We start from the raw sequence: 22,032 nt of genomic DNA on the forward strand, positions 1-22,032 counted from the left end.
TGGTTCATCTGTACATCTACTAGTATTTACCAAGGGGTGTATGTGTGGGTGTGTGCATGCTTGTCGACTTATCTGTGTTTGTTTATGTCTGTCTCCTCTCTCTGCCACCAACTTATCAGACACACTCTGCCCCTGGCTTTCTGTCACGTAGCAGAGACAGTCGCCTTCCAGGTCTGATCCTCCTGAGACCAAGTGCTCTAATTAACCACACACACACACACACACACACACACACACACACACACACACACACACACACACACACACACACACACACACACACACACACACACACCCATGTCACTGACTCCCCTGAAAGCTTCCTGTGGTGCCTGAAAACCATAATCACTGTAATATTCCCTCAGCAAAATGAATCTGCAGGATATTGTTACAGTATCTGATGATAACATACGTTTTACTTCTAAATCAAAGTGCATTGACTTGCAGATTTGAATACAAATTATCTCCTTAAACATTACTGAATAATAGGAAGTAACATAAAAGAGTCTTAGAATAGACTTCATATATGAGTGTTTAAAAGGTCAGACGATGTATTGGCTCATGCGCATTTTTTAAGTTATCTTGAATAAGTAAGAGACGATGCTTTAGATTGCAAAATGTTTAAGGCAGCCTATTTTGTACAATCTTTGTAATTGTTACACAGTTTCTAAATTAGTTCTTTCTTATCGTGCTAGATGTGACATACGCCAATACTTTATATCTGCGATAAGCTAATATCAGCTGATATCAGCTAGCCAATTCACTGGTTTTTATCATCTCTGTTGACACATTCAGTAGGTTATTTAACAAAGTTCTCCTTTTATTTATTTTTGTCCAACCATATTATTTTATTTGACCTTAATGTAAACAGTGAAAAGCCTTGATAAGGGTACTATATAAACCAGTGCAAAATGGAGCACATTTCAGATTGGAGAGCTGTAGTGAAAAATAGGTCTCCTTTTCCTTCTACAGCATTTGGCAGTATGTAGTGATATGGCTTTGTTCTGCAACATTCAGATACAGTGCATACACGATGGGAGCAGCAGCACCCTGACAATAGACATAACACTGATTGATGCAGGTATTGTAGATTCCACACTGACAAGTATATGAAGGCCTTCCTCGGCCTGAGTGACAAGAAGTCATGTAAAAAAGGATGCTTTTGGGTCCATGCTTACTGGTTCCATATGAATTAAGAGGGTAAATAGCAGCCAGATGCTGCTAATAAAATATGCTTCATTTTAGGTGTTTAGCACAATGCTGGAATTTCCCAGTGCTCAGAGAAACTGCAAGAAACACAAGGGCTACATCCTAGACTCTGCAGGCGTCAGTTAGCATGTTAAATCCTAAAGTACAAGGCCTGCATAGAGCCCTGTGAAAACTATATTTTTCACATGAGTGTTCATTAACGTGCCTGCCTTTGGGACCATTTGGGCTTTCATGTAAGAGACTGCACTATCGATTACCCATGCGTCTTTGAGGCTAATTTCTATAAAAGTATAACCCTTCTCTGTGGTGTTTGCAGATCTCCAGATAGATAATGTAGTATGATCCCTACATAACTTTCTGGTTGTGGCTTCCATGAACTATGACATCACCTTTACTCATTTATAGTGGCATTTGACGTGTGGGCCAGCCATTTTCCAAATGAAAAGTTTCTTAACTCCAAAAAATTAAAAAAATTAAAAATTGTTTCATCACTGATGGACTGAAAAAGCGATCATGGAGGTTTTTCAGTTTTGGGTAGACTATCTCAACTTTCTCAACTAAATTATTTCCACAGTTTCCCTCAGTGCCATCTGGAAATTTCTGTGCTCCTGCACTGAAAAATCGTTTTCTATTCCTATTCTATTTTGGATGCATGGGTCAGCATGTGTCGCAGTTTGAATGAACAATGACTAATGTGTCAACCACAATAGCGGCTTAATACAGACTCAAAGTTTTTTGGTCTACCACCTGTTTATTTTAAAAGGCTAATACTTCTAAAGGCTAGATGTGTTTAATAATTTGCCACGATTATGATTTAAAGGACTTAAAGTTTCAGATACATCAAAACATTTGAATCATATTTTTAAAATGTGATCATATTTTATCCTAATGACAGGAGCTGAGAGAACTGAGGAGAGGAGCTCTAATACAACAACAGCAACACATCATTGCTCAGATACTAGCCAAGGCGAAGCACTTGTAGCTATTCTTGCAAAAAGTATACATACTTATTATAGATATACTGGAAACACTTGTTTTGTTTTTTGTTTGTTTTTTCTCGCGGTTATAGTAAAACCATGAGACCTAAGGCATGCTATGAGGCATCTGAAAGTTAAGGATAGTTGTACAAAGAAAAGCTGTTCTTGGGAGATGCAGAGCAACGGCTGAAAAATTCTTGTTATTGTTAGGGGAGCAAGTCAGATCTACATGTCTGTTGCTTATGACTCAAATATGATCTTAATTCGAAATTCAGACAAAGAATAGATTGCAGCAAAAACCACAAGTATTTTGTAATTTCTTGACATGGTGACTGCACACAACAACAGGAGGGGCTTTCATTCATATTCCCTTATTTACCGTATGTATACCTAAAATAAAATACTCGTGGACTGGAAAGTTTGATCAGTCATCGTCATCATAAATCACCAATGTGTTTCTTCGAAAAATTTTAAAAGACTCTACTGTACTTTGACATATGATAAGATGATACTTATCATATGTCAAATAAGTATCATATATCATGATACTTGTGACTGTGGCCATGATTATAAGACAGTGTGGTCAACACCATTAAGAAGCATTAAGAATTATTTAGTTAATTAATAATTGTTTGTATTGTAAATGATTACATCAAAACCTGACGTAAGCTCAGACCGCCTACAATTTAAATGAAATCTTTTTGTTTGTCATGTATCTGAATGATAGGAAGTCTTTTAGACTCATCCAATACTATTGTTTTTTAATTTGTGCATACTTAGATTTATACTTGCCTCATATTTGCTTCAGCTAAATCTTGGAATCACTTCAAAAATGTAGCCCTTTCCCCTTGTTGTTGGTATATGATAGTGCTATCATAGTACTCATTTTAGTACTGTAAGCTACAGTGTTAGCCAGGGCACAGTTGTGGAAGTTTACATGTATTCATGATGGTAATTTGAGGCTTTTTATGACTTTTCTGAACGGTTCTTTGTCTGTTTCAAGATTTTTTTATTCAGCATACACCTTTGCCAACTTTAAAAATTAGAATTGGGTCCACAAGTTTAAATTTATTTTGGATTTTGTCTGGTTTAAACATGGTCAAAAGTACACATACAGGCACATACAAATATAAACATGCATACATAAAACATTTTTAATCAGATGTGCTGAAGGTTCTCTAATGTCTTTTAAGTTGACTACAACTGCTAGTTTCTCTTTGGCAGCATAAGAAAACATTTGTTTGACACAACTCACTGGTTCAACCAATATAGAACAATGAAAAAGTCTAAGGAACTCAGTGAGGTTCTAAGAAGGAGAACTGTAGATTTATTCAAGTGTTTCCAAACGCAGATTCTGGGATGATCGGTTCAAATAATTTACGTAAATGCAAGTGGTTCTGATATGCCACCACTTTGCCGATGTCGGGAAAAAGACCTAAACTGTTGACCTCAGATGAGAGGGAGGATGTTCAGAAACATTTTAGGATTCAGCAAGGTTCAAACCTGGTAGAGAGGGTGCAGGGCAAAAAAAGAAACCACTGCTCCAAAATCAACACCTTCAACTTCAACTGCAGCTGTACATGGACAAGCCAAATGTTCTTCCAATGATACATTGCACAAAGGGCATGCAATACTGAAGAAGGAGGACTAGCTCAAAATTAATCAATTTCACCTCAAATCAGCTGCTAGATGGTGGAAACTTCGGTGGTCCAATAGGACAATGATCCCAAACACATAAGAACTGGTTTTGGAATGGATAAAGGAGGCTGATGTTGGGCTTCTGGAATGGCCTTCCCAAAGCCCTGACATTAACTCGATTGTAAATTTGTGGACTATGCTTAAAAGCCAGTACTTTAATGAACCCTTTAGATCTGTTTTTTTGCAGTGGTTTTGACAACTGATTTAAGAATAGCAAAGAGAGCAATCAGTAATGCTTACCACTTAAAATACACTTTTGTTGAGGCTCTTTCAAACTTGGGATGAATGAATAGCATCTCAGGCAAGATTTATGTTTCTATTTTTATTTTTTCTTAGATTCATTATTGACTAATTTGGGAAATATGCCTAAATCCAAATGAATACTGTAATTTGAACTAATAAATGTGGAAAGATTTGTCCTTCTAAACACAGTTTTCCATCACCAGTTTACTCTTAGATTTAATTTGAAAGTGGTATTTAAAGTGGCAGAAAAAAGTCTTAAAAGTCTTCAGTTTGACTTGCTTAAACCACATATGCTACAGTGAGACAGTGAAAGTCAAATTTTAAAACTAGCAAGTATCAAGACACCTTCTGGCAGATACATTTACAGTCATTTTTTTCTCATTTTTTTTTTATAAACACTGAAGACTGCAGCTGGCTATGAAAGCGCAGCATGCAGCCTCACATGATTTGAGTTTCTGGCTTTGAATTCACTCTCTCTCAGCTGTTGTGTTGTCGTGGCAGAAAGTCTTAGTTTTACAGTAAACGTCTGTTGCATATAAGGGATACATATAGCAGATTAAAGTGCTTAAACAAAGCAATAAACCAGCATGTTGCCACTCAGCTGAGGAGCAGGCTGCAAAGCTAACTTGCCTTCCTATGTGCAAACCATATGGAAAGCTGTGCAGGGTTGAAGCAGTAGACCCGTGAGCCAAGTGTAGCAGGTTGCATAACAAGTGCTAATTTGGTTAGCTGGAGCTGATGGCGGCTGTAATTCTCCAGCACTATGACAGCAGAGCTGTGTTACAGAGAGAGAGAGAGAGAGAGAGAGACTCCACAGGCTTCCAGCTGGATAATACAAGCTAATAGCATAACAGGCTTTTGCAGAACAAACGCAGGCCATGGCCAGAGCTAATTGTGTTGTTCATCACAGCCTTTTGGTGACAGACCATTGCTGCAAAGATGACAGTAAAGAGGTTAAGCAGCACTGTGGCCAAAATGCATATTATGGCTTGATTAAGTCCATTCTGATGTCCATTTGTTACTCCGATCCTATTCTCACCATGAGACTCTGGAGATGAATCAAAGTCACGTAATGACAAGTTATTAAATTCAGGAAATAACTGAAAAATTGTAAAAGTTTATAAATATCCTTTTGTCCACATGTGATCAAAGAGAGGTCATCAAAGCTGAGCTTCTTGTGTTTTGGTTTAGCATCACATCTGTGGCTGAGAGAGAATAATTAGATTAAGAGTAAAAGCAGATGACAGGGCTGCTTTTGAAAAACTTGTCATTTTTAAGAGTTACTTAAGTCATTTGTGGCTTAAGGGTAATTTTTGTGCAGTCTTAAGATGAATGATTGAGCAGAATTTGTAATTAGTTGACATGCTAACCTCCCTGAATGACTGTGGGTGCTTTTGTTCATATTCACAAATTAGTCATATGTTTCACATAACATTATAAGACATGGGCGGAATCTCACAGTTTCACAAGAAATTTGATGCATAATTGTGAACATTGCAAATTGCAGATGGGCTGTTTTTGCACATCTTATATGGGATTATATATTTTGCGTTACTGGCCAGGATTATCAGCCTATGCGTCTAACTTGTGTAATGTGTTAGACGCATAGGCTGTATACTGTAAACCAGCTCTGAGCTCGGTGTAGCTGTGGATGTCTGTGTTACCATAGAGCTGCTTAGTAACAGAAATTAATCACAGTCAGGAAGTAGGCCGTCTCTCTGTGTGGCTCTCATTGACTTTCTGTAGCTCCCTCTCACTCTTCCCTCTCTCTATCTAACAGACACTCAGTGTGTGTGTGTGTGTGTGTGTGTGAATGTGTGCATGTCAGTGTGTATGTGCGTGCTTGGTTACCACAATGTCTATTATGCAAATAATTAACAGTGTAACCCTCCATTGCTAACTACAAAGTTTGGTCTTTACACAATTGCCATGACTCTGTAGGTGCAAATATGTGTTTCTTTGTTTTTGCTGAAAGCAAAGTTCAAGTCACTTTGGGGGCCCATTGTTTATTTTTTTAAAACAGCCTTTAGAAATTATTTGCATGTTCTTTCCTTTGAGAAAAGGCTGTTTCCGAAAGGGAGAAAACAGTCCAACTGGTTAATCTGTATTTTACTGGTGCTTCAGTGTGCATCTTACTGTCTTGGTTTGTTCTACTTGAGGTCCTGGGTAAAATGACTGACAAAAATGTACCCTTTGCAGTACCTAAGTTTGCAGTGCACAAAGTGGGCTGGGTGACAGCCACAGGATTTTTCTGTCATCGTGCATGTGCGCAGGAAGAACATTTGTGCTTGCATGTGTGCTTGTGCAATTCACAAAGGAGTTGGGTAGAGATCAGCTGTCCATCTTTCCTCCACAGACACTGACACACTCTGATGCACACACAAACTGACAAATGCACACACACGCACAGCTATCTCAGTGGTGGCAGGTGCATGTTAAAGTGCAGTGTGGTTTGAGTGTGCTGTGTCCAACTGACTGAGAATGCTGCTGCCACACGCACACACACACACACACACACACACACACACACACACACTAAGTAACAGTGAACAAATCGGGGGGAAGAGCAAGCAGATGTTTCAGATTTGGCCACTGACCAAAAAAAATAACTTCTTCTTTTTAGTACTTTTCATTTGGTGTTCTTGATTACAGTAACTACACACACACACACACACACACACCACAAGCATGCAACACATTACCACTGTGCTAACGATCTCGATTTGGTAGGTTTGACTCTTCCATTTATTTCATCTATTTTAACTTGTTAAACTTTCAAGCTGCAACATATTGCATTATACACATCATAATGTTTTTAAAACTGGTTGGTCAACCCTGTCCATGCCCACAGTGAGCAATGCATGCGGATACCGAGTACTGATACCAGTTAAATGACTGGACTGTATTCTTTTACTACGAGGAAGCAATTGGGAATTGCTCTTTTATCTGCAAGGCAATGTCAGGCTTGGCTTTCGCTTTCCAGACTTTGTAAAACAAATTGTAACAGGCTTATTAAGTCTAGTAATAAATGACAAGACAACCAAGATGAATTCAATCTAAAATAAAAGTAAAAAGTGTGTATGTTATTCGCCTAATCTTTTTTGCACTAGTTTCATTTCAGCTCAGATTTAGAATCTTCCCTGCCCACAGCTTTCATTTCATACTAGTTTCTCCTTTCGCTGCTCTCAGTCTCGCCGTGAGTGCACCTACACACAAACACAGATGCACATGCACACATGTGTTTACATGGAGCTGACAAGAGGCAGGCGAGGTGAAATAATATTAATCAAGTTGACAAAATGTGTTATGTTAATGTATGTGAAATAAATATTTCCCAATAAGTGTTAGACTGAACATTGCAAGAGGGAGAGTGCAAGAGCAAGTGAGAGAGAGCTATGTTAGCTCTCCTGCTAGCAGTGCATTGCTACTGATTCATACTTTATTAAACACACAACAACATAGGCTTGAATTGCATAGATTGGCCCAGCTGTCGGCTTTTTGAGTCCGGATCAGTCTGATATTGGATCAGTACATCCCTGTGGCCGCATTAGCCTTTATTCCTATTTTGTGACATATTCTTTTGTTTGATGCTTCACATTATGTCTCTAAGGGAAAACAAGTTTCAGCTTCCTGCATCGAACGCTGAATTTGTTTAAACATAAGTACGTGAATGTTCATAGCCCCAAACCTCAGTATTAGTGAAATTGTATTTATAACTTATTTACTACTATGTCAGAAGTGGAAAAGAACAAAGTCACAGTAACAGTTCTTGTCAAGGACTTTTGGTAAAGATGTACAGAAAATTATGGAAAAATACTGAACGCTTCACTTCTACAGTCGGAGGATTTTGCAGGTCTGTTATGCTGTTGCACTGGACGTGTCGCTTCTGTGTTGAATTCTTAGGGCACGAGATGGTAAATCGTCACTCAAACCCACAGTGTGGGGTTTTCCTTTAATTTGCCATCCCTTTTAACACTGAGGGGGGAAGAGGATGTGATTCAACACAGAGAGTATGTGATGCATAATAGTTCCTGAAAAAAATGAGTTTTTACTTGATTACAACAGATATATATGTGAGGGAGGGTGACTGAAATCCAGTAAACAGGTAGGCTCTTTCTGTCTTTCCACAGCAGCAGGACATGTGACCTACACTTTGGACTTTACACACACGCACATAGTTGTCTGCAACATGAAAATGAAAGGGCACGCTGTAAAATGGTTCTGAAATATCTGATCGTTAGGGAGGGATTTAAGTAGATTTCCACTACACTTCAGCTGTTCAAATAAAAGGAGACCAGTTGTTTCATAAAATAGGATGTTTCTTGAATATGAACCAAAGCCAGTGGGAACTCGATGAACCTGGAGCAGCACCATACTGTTCCAGGTCAACCTCACGGTGTGAAAAAGGCCTCCGAGCTCTCGGAATCTTCCTCCCAGGCAGGGTCATTGTCTGGGAAAAGCTGCAGGTATCCTTGTTATTGTGGGCAGGAGTGCGATTTCCAGCATAACTGGTGGGTGATGATTAAGGTTAAATTCTGCTAAATGATTTTACCCTGTAAAAGACGGCAGCATATTTAGCAAGCACACACTCTTACACATTTGATCTAGGCGTGCCCTGCATCTGTACTTGATGATGGGTTGACTCTTGTGGTAAAATGAAGTGATGTGTCTCACTTAAGTGTGTCTCATGCCTGGAAAGTGATAATTATTCATGCACTTTAGCAACTCAATATGATGTCAAAAAACGTTCACTCAGTACTTACGGGAATGTCTCATCAGTGTTTGTGTTTGTATGCCTTTATTGTTTAATATTAAAGTTACATTACTAGTTTTGGGAAGTTCTCATCCTGTGAAAATACGCTTTATGTTTCTGAGAAAATAACCTGATGATGTCACTGGGGTTGTTATACCTGTGAGCCTGGAGACTAAACATTATTTTATAAACACTGGATTTTGAAAGACACATCTCCGTTTACATCTTCATAGTCACACAAAATACATTGACGTATGCTAATTTGCGCTATGAGAATGATCCAGTGTCTTAAGAGCTTCATCTGTATTAGGGATAAAAAGCTTCGCCAACTTGGCTAATGTTGCGTTGATTTTTGGCCATTTCCAGTTTCTTACAATTTTTCTCAGTTTGTGCCTAAGCTGTTCATTATACATGCAATAATTCATTGTCCACGTGTCTGTATTTCTACGAACAAGATGACATGCATACATTTTATGGTCCTTCAATCTGGGATCCTGTTTTCAAAGTATTACATAGTAATAGACACAGTAAACATAGTAATAAAAGGCTGAAAGAAATGTTATTAACGAAAAAACTATTTTTAAAAGACAAGCAAAGAAACAAAGATTGTGCAGATTCTAGGATCAGCTGTCAGACACATTGCTATTTAAGAAATCTGTTTCGGCCCAACCTTTCAAACACAAACTTAACATTTATCTTTGTTTTTGTTTCATGTGTCTCACAGAGATAACTGAATGATGTTGCCATATCTTTATGGATGTTTACCCATGATGCTTTGCAAATCAGGTAAGCAGAATCTTTATGTTAAGATAGTGTTTTGCTGTATTACAATAGGATGCAATACAAATATAGCATATATCAGTACATATATATGTTAAATTACAATGCAAGTGATACAGAAAAAAAAATTATTTAGGGATGCAGTGGAGTTCAACATGCAGATGCACAGATTCTATAAAACACTGAATTTTATTTGAGTTTTTTTTTGGTTTGTATGTTTGGTTTTGTGCTAAGGGAAGCAAATCTCTGTTTTAACAACACAACTGGCCTGTGTTTCACCCCTTCATCACACCATCCAACATCATTTATCCGGTGCAAAACTGGGGTGTTACATCAGATATATTGACCACTGACCAAGTTAAATTCCTACTTACTTGCCAATATACTGACATTAGCAGTGATGATATTGGCCAGTGACAATGGTAGACCATTGTACTGTAACGGCACTCTTGTTTGATTTTCTATAACCAAATATAATTAAATAGCATATTGCATGGCCAAATATCAGTGCCATGGCATCGGGAAAAGTACATTTGCAGGAGAAGTTCAAAGGTCATTCCTCAGTCAGTGTATTTGTGATGGAGTTCAAGTCCTTTAAGATTCGATTCAAGTTTATTCGTTGTGCTACACATGTACCCTTCAACCGGACTTAAGGGTACTTTCACAGCACTATAACAGGACTACTCATCCACTTTTGCACGTCAGAGTATAATCGCCTTCTAACACGGCAACTTGCAGAGTAGAAAATGCAAAAAAAGAAAACAAAACCCCAAAGTTTTCAGTTTCACAGCACTCATCAATCTGCCACTGTGAGCTTAAACTTTAAGCTCTTAAAAAAAAACAACCATCTGAACATTTGGTTGGGATCATTAAAACTTAAAACATGAAACTAAACCAAAAGGAGCATCACTGGATCAAAGGTAAGGAACACCGTCAGACATTATTTACAGCAGTTCATAGAAACCACAACAGCTCATAAAGCAAAACAGGGACATCCTGACATAAGAACATGGAAAGTGAAAACACAGAAGGACCGTATGTTTTAAGCGAGGGTGACAGTTAACCTAGCAATTTTTGTGCGAGTATGGAGTAGCTGTATGTGTGCGCAAAGCTCTTAGAGCTTTAGCCATTTGTAAAATTACCTCTTAGTGTGTGTTTGTCTCTTTTTTCTGTGACTCATTTCACTTGTGTGTGTGTCTGTGTTTTTGCCATCTCCCTTCATGTAGGGCTTATTATACAAGCAGGGACAATGCTTATTATGCAAGTGCTGAATGTAATAGTCTTTCTCTGTCACTCACTGGCTTCACTGTTTCTGACAGACATCTCTTTCTGCTTCAGTTTTGAAAGTTGTGCGCAAGTTTGAATAATAGAAAATGTATGTATGTATTTATTTTTTTGTTCTTCTTGTTCGCCAAAAATAGACAGAAATATTCAGGCACCCGTAAATTCTGACAGCACTCACATTTCTCATTTTGCCAAATATTTGCAGTTTTTTGAACATCTGCATGTAAGCATTGCAAGTTTGTGAAAAGTGTTGCAACTAGTGATAAAGTAACACATTTTGTACTTTGACTGTTTTGTAACAAATGTCATAGACGGTAATGATTAGTGTATTTTTTTAAAATAATAAAAGCCATCCAGAATTACAGAACAATAGGCCATGTAAATCATCCAGTGCCTAGAACGATTGTGAGCGAGAGGAGGGAGGAGTGTGTTCCTGTGTTGTGGGAGGAGACAGGGAGGAGTGTGTGTATGTGTGTGTTTCTACGTGATGGGGGGAGGGGAAAACAAGCGAGAGAGGGGGAGAGAGAGAGCAAGGGGGAGGGAGGGAGTGAGAGAGAGAGGATTTGCGGCATGTAGTTTGTCAGCTGTCATTAGAGGCAGATGACACACACATACACACAGACACACACACACACACACAGGAATAATCTCACAGAGAAGCGAGGGGAAATACAAAACGAGTGTATGGTTGTGCGTGTGTGTGTGTGTGTATGCTGTGAAAACCAGTGTGTTTGCCCGGCCGGCATGGGATGTTTAGCCGGCTCTGGACCTGTTATGGACTGTTTTAACCAAAGCAAAGGTAAGCAATGCTCAGACTCTGATCTGCTTCGTTCTGTTTCATGCTGACAGTAGATTAAAAGGCAAAGTCTATAAGGTTGGTTGACACACTATATTTAAGAACACACTCTTTTTTTCCATATGTCTCAGATGATGACATTAAACAGAAGCAATGTTTAGCAGTGTCGTCAGCTACTTCTTGTTAACTTGAATCAATCAGAAGTTATGTCCCGCTTTAAAGCACCTGTCAGTCACTCATGCTTTGATTGGACATATCTGAGCTAATGTTTATTTAATGTGAATGACAGAAATTAACTTTATATTATGTTATCCCCATGTTTCTTTATTAGCCCACAATGATGAGCTCTGATGCTCACAGTAGGTGTGACTATCCCAGTCATACTTGGACTTTGAGCTGTCATGTATTGTTGTTGTGGTTTTGTGTGTGCGAGCGTGTGTGCGAGCGTGTGTGTGCATGTTGCAATGGGAGTGGTTATGAATGACTGGCCACACACGCAGAGTGCACAGTCAGCAGGCCCGAAGCTGCTCTGTCACCTGAGGTCTAACCAGCCAACTGTTTACTCAGTTTTCTGCGCTTCAATAACAACTGTTGGTAAAACTCACCCAGAAAGCAGCAAGTTGGCCGAGTGTAAAATTCACAGGTTTGTGAAGTCGCTTTGCAAATGCTCAGTTTCGTAATGACAAGCTCGCAGTTAAAGGGAAAAAAAGGGGTGGACTTGTTAATATTCTTAGCTAGTGAGGTGTCAGTTCAGTTTTAATCATTTTAACTAATTCCCAACGGCAGTTTTTACACAGGATATTAAATTTCAGTAGAGGAACACTTAAATAAATCTTTAGTGTACCAGAATGTTTCGTTTCCAAGTGAGCACAGCGATCCACGTTTGAAAAATCCATGACTGCTTTTCTCACAAAGGCACACATACCAGCGCCAAACTTGAGCAATCTTAGAGGTTAAACTTTGAAAGACAACTTTCTGAAGCACAATGCAAACAGCTGGCGTTTCATGGGGTCACTGGGCTGTGACTGCATGTTAATTTTCACACAGACACTAGCTGCTTCTGCTGATAAGTCACTCAGGGAGCTGAAGGTGGAGTTTGACCTCTGGGCCAGTAGAACAACGTGAAACTCCTCTGCTATCTCTATCTAGGAGTTTTTGCTTTCACTTTGTGTGGCTTTTTTAAAGTTGCCTACCTCACCGGTGAATTCGTCTAATCATGTCTGATATGAGCTGTGGTGTCTTCCCATGTCATAAAAAGGGATTTACTGCTAACTGCAAAGAAAGCAGCATTTTAGTGTTTAGCACAGTGTTTAAATTGGATAAAAGTGGTAAGGTTTGTCTTGAATTCTGCATATGTTATACAATGAAGAGGGACCACATCACTCCAGACCTGGGAACACTGTACTGGCTCCCTTATCTCTCAGAATTGATTCTTTTAAAAGTCACCTTGCTCAAAGGCTTAGGACCAGCCACTGCCTTGTGTCCTTTCTACTGCTGGGTAGCCAAAATCACACCAAAAATGAGAACTGGAGATGCTCCCTCATTTTCAGCTAATATCCTACTTGATGATATTAGTGATTTAAACATTTAAACACCCATTAAAAGCAGGGCTTCTCCTGTCACAAACTGTTATGACAAAATGCCTTTGTGTGTTGTGTAATTGTTATCGTTACTTGTTTGCTCTTTCATCAAACCTGCATCCTCATTTTTTTAGTGCCGCACATGTTGCATGAAAGGTGCTGTACAACCAAAGCAGTATTACACTACAGTATACTGAAAGATCAAAAGAGCTTTGAATGGCTTTTCAGAAGAGTTTCAAACCACCGGCCCTGTACTGTGAACTTGAAACTTGAGCTGAGAAGAGGCAGAAATCATATTTAGGAGTCCAGATTTCATGATGACATAAAACAATCACTTTATTTCCGTCTGTGTCTCGACAAGCACCACTTTTATGTTTTGTGTTTGTTTTTAATGCATGTAGGATGATTCTGCACATTAGAGGAACATAAGTTCTCCTTTGGTGTCTTTCGTAAACTGCAGTGCCGAGGCGGCCCCGATGTTTTTGTTCTGTGCTGTTAAGCAGCCGCTCAGTTTCAGTGTTTACAGCAGAAACTCTTTTGTGTGTGTATGTGTGTGTGTGTGTGTGTGTGTGATTATCATCATGTTTGTCCATGTAGAAGCATGGCGTTTTTGTTTGTGTTTTAGTGAGTGTGCATTAGTGTGTGTGTGTGCGTATGCGTGTGTATGCACTCGCAATTGAGTTAGCATCCAGGCAGGCATGTTCAATGTTATTGATTCCTGTCTATAATCGATCACGCTCTCACATTACATGAAGCTGCACATGCCGAGTAATGAGCAGCTGCTGGCTATCTAGCCAGCTAACAAGCCATCTGTGAACAGTTTATTTAGAGTTATTATTTTTAATGTCCCTCCATTTTGATGCTATGATAATTACTGTGGCATTTCTGCACGGCACTTGCATCAGATCATCTTTCACTCAGCTGATTTTCTTGGGTTTCTGTCAATACAGTTGAGTTTCTGCTTGTTTTGCCTCTTGTTCCCTTTTCTAACTTTGGGAGAATTATAGAGACAGAGATGTGCAGATAATTTGCTATTTAACTCTAGTTCAAATTTGATCGGATCATTCTAATTGTAATCTATTAGTAACAACAAGATTTTTCTCAAGTTGATGTGATGACGTTGAAGATGGCAAAAAAAAAAAAAAAAGGGGAACAGAAAGAAGACTGAGCTAAGGTGGCTGAGCTATGGTGGTGGGGGTGATTATTTAGACAAAAAAAAAGGAGTGCTGGTTGAAGTGAGCCAGTTTGTACAGCTTGGTTTTTACGGGGACTCACTTCTCAGCACACAGAAAGGCATTTGCTTTTCATTCCAACACAACAGCGTCAAAAAGTCTTTGGAAACTTTGACACTTCAATAAAAGAAGGTCTGGGCAACCAGGTGGCAAGAGAGGTAACTGTGACCAAATGTTTGACGGGCTTGATTGGCTGAGAAACTCCTGTGTGTTCAGGTGGAAAACCGGCTGTAGGGATAGACGTATACTCGTGTCAAATTTGCATCCACTACATGGGCGTAATGGATACACTGGAAAGAAACAACACTGTGAAAGCTGAAGTGGAAGTCAGACTGTGCAACCCTCTCAAAGCCTTTCATAGTGTTTTTTCCTCTTGTTCTTGAGGTGCAACATCTGTTCTGGGATTTCAAATCTTTGATGTACAGATTTTTTGATGTTAAAAGAAGAAAAAGAAGAATTACAAAAAGAAAACAAAAGAGAAAATTTCATAATGTTTCAATTTCTTGTTCCCTTTCATGAGAAAATATTTTGCAAGAGGTCAATTAGCTATACCAACAAACGATCATATTTATTGAATTAAACTAAAGATTTACTGACATGTTGGAGCTGTGAAGACGATGCTGTTGGATGATTTCGTTTGGTCTTCCAACAGGATGTTGATTGAGGTGTAGGATAGTATTATGACCTAAATTGTTTGAACAGCTCTTTAGCTATATCCATGTGTGTCGTAATGTTAGCTATGCTATGGACTATCCAATTAAGATGAAAGGCTTGATATAAGCAGGAAATAAAAAAGCTCTTCTTAAATAAGGCTTAGTGTGACATCTGTATCAAATATACATATGTCACATATGATTTATGTTGAGGAAACAAACAAAACAGAGTTTGTTTAATCATTAATCATTACTGGACTGAAATTTAACATGAATCTAATTAGGTTTGTTTTCTTCTTATTTGTTGACACGCATTAGGGTTTTTTTTTCATATGGTCTTATGCTCTCAAATGCTTCTTTTCTGAGAGGTTAGTGGAGCAAGAAAAGGAACGACAACAGAGTTTAACACACAAAGGTGCAACAAGCAAGAAAGATGGACAGTTTATATAGTTTTTGACATTTAGTTTCATTACACTACAAATACATTTTTGTATATTATGACTTTAGACTACAATGCAGCAAAGCTAATGACCAACAAAAGAACAAACATGAACAAGAATAGCCCACATAACCGGTTATTCCATGTATCATGGCCATTTCCCTAAGTGGCAGCAGTATGTGTGCATCTGCAAAGCTCAGCAGAGCACCTGTGTGTTATCATCCTTAAGCCATGTTGTAGAATCTATCCTTTTTGGCACATATGTGTAGTCTAACTGGTAACTGGTGTTAGTGCTGATTTGTGTTAGCTCAGTTAAACAGCCTACTGGAAAGTCTAATATTGTTTGAATATTTGCTGACTCGGCTCCAACGAGCCTCAGGCGTCAAAAAAGAAAGCAGCTGTACCAGTTCATCCACTGCTGTCTTTCTCTTTGTGGCGACTCTTTCTAGTAAATCAAAAGCTATTTGGTCATTTAAGGTAGTGGTTACTTGAAATGACTAAATAGTTATTGAAAGCAAATATTGTAGCTACTCAGAGAAATAAAGCTAGATATGCACAATACAAATTGTCACCAGTAACTGGAGAAGAGCCAACCATAGAGTCACCTGCTCAGCATCACCGTGGCACCAAACAGCCGAGATGTACATAAAGAGATTGGACTTGTTGACGTGGACACGCCAACACGTAGAAAGCCACATACACAAACACGCTCACTGTGCATATGTCGCAGGCCTTTCAGTGTGGGAGAAGCCAGTGTTCTTAATCCAGCTACAGCAGGGTATTAAATCTACTTTATGTTTGTGGGTTTTCTGGCTTTTAGACAACAGCCTTAACAGTTTACAGACACCAAAGGGAGGAGGGTCCTTACTACCAAATACCTCTGTCAAGCCCACTGGTGTCTGATTGCTAAATTGATCCTGATTTTTATCATTTAGTTCTTTGTTTTTGCACTAGCAGTAGTAGGGAAACAAGGCACTGAAGTACTAGTCTTCTATTATAGTGGACTGTACTGCATTTGTAGCTGTGACTCCTCTTCACAGGTTGCATTCATAAAAATAATTATTCGGTTTTATTTTTTTTTTTTATTTCTAGAGGTTTGAAAATAAAATTTAATATTGATCTGCAAGGAATAAAAAGTAAATTAAATTCAGTTTTATGTAACACCAAATCAGGAAGACATTGGCTCAAGGCATTTTTATATTGTGAGGTAAAGACCCTACAATAATACAGAGAAAACCCCAACAATCATTTGACTCCTTTAAGCAAGCACTTTGGTGACAGTAGGAAGGAAAAACACCCTTTTAACAGGAAGAAACCTCCGGCAGAACCAGGCTCAGGGAGGGGCGGCCATGTGCTGCAACCAGTTGGGAGGAAGTTAGGATGAAGACACGCTGTGGAAGAGAGCCAGAGATGAATAATAACTAATGATTAAATGCAGAGTGGTGAATAAACATATCGTGAGTAAAAAAGAAACACTCGGTGCATCATGGGAAGCCCCCAGCACCCTAGACCTACTGCAGCGTAACTAAGGGAGGATTCAGGGTCAAAGGTTTGTGTAAAGTCTTAAATATCATCCTTTGTCATCAACCTTTTTGAAGGTGTACTATAAGAGAGAGTATAATAACTACTAATAGTACTACCTACCATGCTTATATGCTTCGCAAATGTATGAAATTACACATATATATGTTAATTATTCATCCTTGAGGTGACTCTTTTTGTGTTTTGGCGCTTTATACATGAAATGAATTGAATCCGGATGGATTAATGTGTCTGGGAGGAGTGATGCATGCATACTTTATGATCATTATAGTAAGATGTAAATCCTTTTCACAAAATGCAAAGATCTCCAGGAGGAGCTTCAATAGAGCAGCCACCCACGGCGAGCTAAATTGTGCGTAACATTAACTGACGGACTCAATTAATTTCTGGGGATAAAAACTCTGACATTTGCACAGTAAATGTATTAGGACATTAAGAATAAACATGCAGGTTTTCCACTATTCCTGCAAAAAAACAAACAAAAAACCACATTAGCTTTAATTTTGTGCTGTCAGTCATTGCATAAGACTGCGTGGTCGTTGTTATTTTTTCTTTTTTTTTTGTTACACGCTGAAAACCTCAATTAGTCTGCACACTAAAGCCTGGGGATGACTCATTACCTTAATAACAATCCATAGTGCGTTTTACTTCCATGACAACTATCATTTGGTCAGAGTAGGTCTGTCATGCATATGGTGATTGTGGCATCCTCCTGACTTCCCAGCCATTCCCTGCTGAACAACAGGTCTTGTAATTATCTCTAATTTACAGTAGTAACAGATTTTCCAGAGGTTTTTACTCAGTGTGCTATTTTTGTTTACTTCTAAATGGGAGTCGGGTGTGCTATCGCTCATCTTTTTTTCTTCCCACCTGATTTCCATGTGGTTGCAATCCAATACCTACATGCTCTATACCTCTGTTGCACAGTGGGAATTATGGGGAAATTCCTGGAAAGCTGAAGGCCGCAAAGGTAGTTTGTATTAACTAAATGATAATGCCCCTGATCCACTCATCTGATTGCAGACATAGAGATTTAAACCCAGTGTTTTGTTCAAACTAAACAGAGACTACAGATGTGTCCGTTTCCTCTTCTTTAAAAATAAGTAAGGGAAGTAAACAACAAAAACACATAAGTGAAAGCTTCACCCTGCACTCACCTCTGTAACCCCCATCCCCACAAACTGAAAACAAAGAAACTGAGGAGCCGTGGTTTCTACTGGAGACAGGGTCCACTTAAGCAGGCAGTGATCAATCCTCAGCTTTAATTTCTTAATGGCTGGTTTGACCCTCTGGCCCTGGCTCTTCTCTGCTTCTCAAATTGTTTTTAAATGGCTTCACTTTGCGAAGCTCTTGGCTCCTCTGATTGCATTAGTATCGGGCTGAGCGGGGTAAAGGCTTTTGTCGCAGGCTACATTAGTGTTAATTCATTGTGTGCACGTGTGTGTTTGTGTGTGTGTCTTTCTGTGTTTTTATGCCACATGTCTCATGGATGTTCTTGTGGATTTGGACATGTGTATGTACTTCAGACATTGATTGAAGTATTTTAGTGAAGCTGATTGTGAGGAGTAAAGTGACTTTGTGTGTGCGTGCGTGTGTGTGCGTGCGTGCGTGCGTGTGTGTGTGTGTGTACCTTTCTCTGATTGACTGAATCTTTAAGCGAGGCTTTCATCAACTTTTGAGGTTAGCGTGCTGGACTCTCGTGATGATAACGTTAACTTCACCGTCCGCTGAACATAATAAGACTCTTTGTTTTGAAACTAACATCACACTTGACGTCGCTAACCTTTGTTTAATTAACTTTTAGAGAGGTGTTTCCTTTTTTTCCTACTTAATCCAAGTAAATGGATGTCTTGCACAGCTCGAGGGTGGAAGGTTAGTTTTGGTACTTGACGTTTAAATTTAAATATCTCCAGCAATGATTGACAATCAAGTAATTAACTCACACGTTGTAATTTCCTTGTTTATTAGGATGCTGATTACACTATTAGGAAAGAAGTGGGTATTGTCAAATGACTTTCTGTTCATTTGCATATGCCACGTGAGAGTTGATCAACTTGGCATCAATTTGTGTTAGCAAAATATGTTTGCAAAGCTAACTTTAAATCAGCTGCTGAGTACTGACAGGAACTAGAAAGTATAAACGTTTTCCCATATGAGCTCCTCTACACTGGCTCCCTGTTAAATCTAGAGTCAAATTTAGAAACTTAAAATCCTTCTCCTCACATACAAGGTCTTGAATTTTTAGGCCCCATCTTATCCTAAAGACCTCATGTTACCGCACCTTCCCAGTAGAGCACTTTGTTCTACGACTGTTGGCTTACTTGTGGGATATTTAAAAGTAAAGTGGGAGGCAGTACCTTCAGCTTTTGGGCCATTCTTCTGTGGAACCAGCCTCACCCTCACTTCTTTTAAGATTAGACTTAAAACTATCCTTTTTTGTAGTTAGGGCTAGATCACGTCACCTGGAATCTTCCCTTAGGTTTTCTGCAATAGGCCTGGGCTCCTGGGGGCTTCCCATGATGCACTGTGTGTTTCTGCTTCGCTCACCTTTTTTCACTCTGAGTTTATAAACCACAGAGTATTTATTCATCAGGTATTATTAATCTCTGGTTCCATCTGGCCATGGCAGATGTCTGCCACTCCCAGAGCCTGGTTCTGCTGCAGGTTCTCCCTGTTAAAAGGGAGTTCTTCCTTCCCCCTCCCACTGTCGCCAAGTGCTGGCTAATAGGGGGTGATCTGATTGGTGGGTTTTTTGAGGTGACTATTGTAATTTGGCTTTATATAAATGAAAGTGAGTTGAAAATGAAGACCTATAACGCTGAAAAGGGAACAAAGATGCCATTGATACTATAGAGAGCTAATAAACTATCTTCCATCAAACGACAGATGCAACGAAAGCAAAAAAAAAACAAAGTTGTTGACCCCCAATTCAATAATTTAATGATGTAAGTCAGCAGGAGCCAAAATGGGTAATAGATTTTCTTTGAACTGCTTCATGTTCAGAAAAGATATCAAAAAGCTGCTTTGACTCAGAAGGCAGCACAAAATTTCAAATTCCTGTTTTGTTTATTAGACTGTTTGCTTTCTCATGGTTGACCTGACCAAAAAAAGTAGTCTAAGTTATATTTTTAACTTACTGGCTACCAGACATGACGCGTGTTCTCAGTCTAATGCCTGTGTATGGGAAGGCATTAGAAAGGGTAATTACGGTGGCCAAGTGGACAGAGATGTTTGTCTTTCACCATGACCCTCATCACTGCTGAAATCTTCTGTATTTCACGTGGACCTGCTCTTTTAATTATATTCTAGTCATCAATCAGCAACCATCACCCACCATTAAGTGTCATCATGTAACCTACAGTAGGGACGTTAATGTCGTTCTATTTTTAATAACTTTGCAGTGTATATGTGTGTTTCTTCCTCCACATTTATACAAATCATAGGACGGCTAAGGATCCACAGCTCTGGTGGTGCTTGTAGCCTAATAACAGGACAGTCGAATGGTCACATTGCTAGCACACTGATATTTAGCAGGTACAATGCTATATGTAGTCTAGCATGTTGGTAGTAGTAGATGGAAGAGTAATTACAAAGTAATTACAAAACAGAAGTTGAACGGTTCAAAGGAACTGCTGGTGTAGCTGGAGGGAAAGTCTGGCCATAAACAAAGTCATTATAATCAGTCCTTTTGAGACAAATTCATTCAGTGGTTGTCAAGATGGCAGTGCCACTGTCAGACAGACATTTTATTCCTAAAGCCAGCCTGCTAGCTTTTCTAAAAATTGGCTGATGGCACGAAAAGTTGATAGCTAGCTGAATCACAATGATAACAGCTCATTAACAAGGGCTCTCTTTGCATTGTGGGAACTATCACCACATCCACAGCCAAAGACACCACTTGGCAAAAACTGACTGTCTGATTTTTTTTTTAATTACTTTTTTTTTTTTTAAATCACATTATTGATAATTTTCTGCTCTCTTGGTGTAATAGGGATATATTTTCCTCCTTCCTCAAGCCTGCTAATTCAGAACAGCAGATGCTCCTCCTCCTATTTTCTTCCTCCTGTTACCCCATACATTTCCACTTGTATTATTCTGCAACACTTACACTTGCCAGCTTGAAGGCTGTGTGAGAAAATGTTTCTGCAGGCCCTTATTTATTTCTTCCTTTATAGGTTTCTTTCTTTTTGTCTCTCTTTACTCTCCATCTCCCTCCCTGCTGTTTTTCTTTCCTTTATCCCTCTATCCTGCCTTTATCTGCACAGTATCAGCCCCTCTGACGGCCTGTTATGTAATAGTCAGGTGATGGGCTGGCCCGTTGAAAGGCCTTAAAGCCCGACTGTCCTAACAGACACTGCCTCTGCTCCTGCTTGTAACTGTTGGAGTCTGTCTCATCTGCAAATGATTGTTAAAGATAACAGATGTTTGTCACATCTATTCTGTCAATTTGTAATCAGTATGTCCTTTTTATTACCTCAACTCCAAACCTGTGTTATATTAACAAAAAAGGACACGCCAGTCCTTTGAAAGGCCTGAACCTGAAGCAATTTTTAACCGTTTCTTGGAAAACAGAACTAAGCGCCAAACAGCTACCATAACACACATCTGCAATTTGAGTAATTTAAAGTAAAACTGAGGGAGAAATCAGAGAGTTGACCATGTTAGACCAACAAGGGTTTTGTAAGCAGTGTTTTGTAGGTCTAGCCACATGAGGTGACCATATGGTGTAACTTTCCCTGCCAAGAAGTGTTTAATTTAAATGCCTTTCCACCTGTCTATACTTTGCTTCTTTTCGGTCTTACCCAATTCTTTCAAGATGACAAAAATATTCTTTAAACAACTTGGC

At 39.0% G+C, this 22,032-nt stretch overlaps 1 protein-coding gene across 4 annotated transcripts in view; it reads left to right on the forward strand.

Annotated features, from left to right (window-relative positions):
- The window catches only part of LOC113009960 (nuclear receptor coactivator 2-like), a 50,157-nt gene that overhangs the window by 3,535 nt on the left and 24,590 nt on the right, over positions 1-22,032 (forward strand). For 3 of the 4 annotated variants that reach the window (XM_026148667.2, XM_026148671.2, XM_026148670.2), the window contains exon 2: positions 9,605-9,666. The gene's annotated coding sequence lies outside the window, so the exon portion shown is untranslated. Of the gene's footprint in view, positions 1-9,604; positions 9,667-11,518; positions 11,744-22,032 lie in introns of those variants that run through there. The other variant, XM_026148668.2, reaches the window with a different exon arrangement.

Source organism: Astatotilapia calliptera, chromosome 18 (assembly GCF_964374335.1).
Source record: "Astatotilapia calliptera chromosome 18, fAstCal68.1, whole genome shotgun sequence".
Taxonomy (NCBI): Eukaryota; Metazoa; Chordata; class Actinopteri; order Cichliformes; family Cichlidae; genus Astatotilapia; species Astatotilapia calliptera.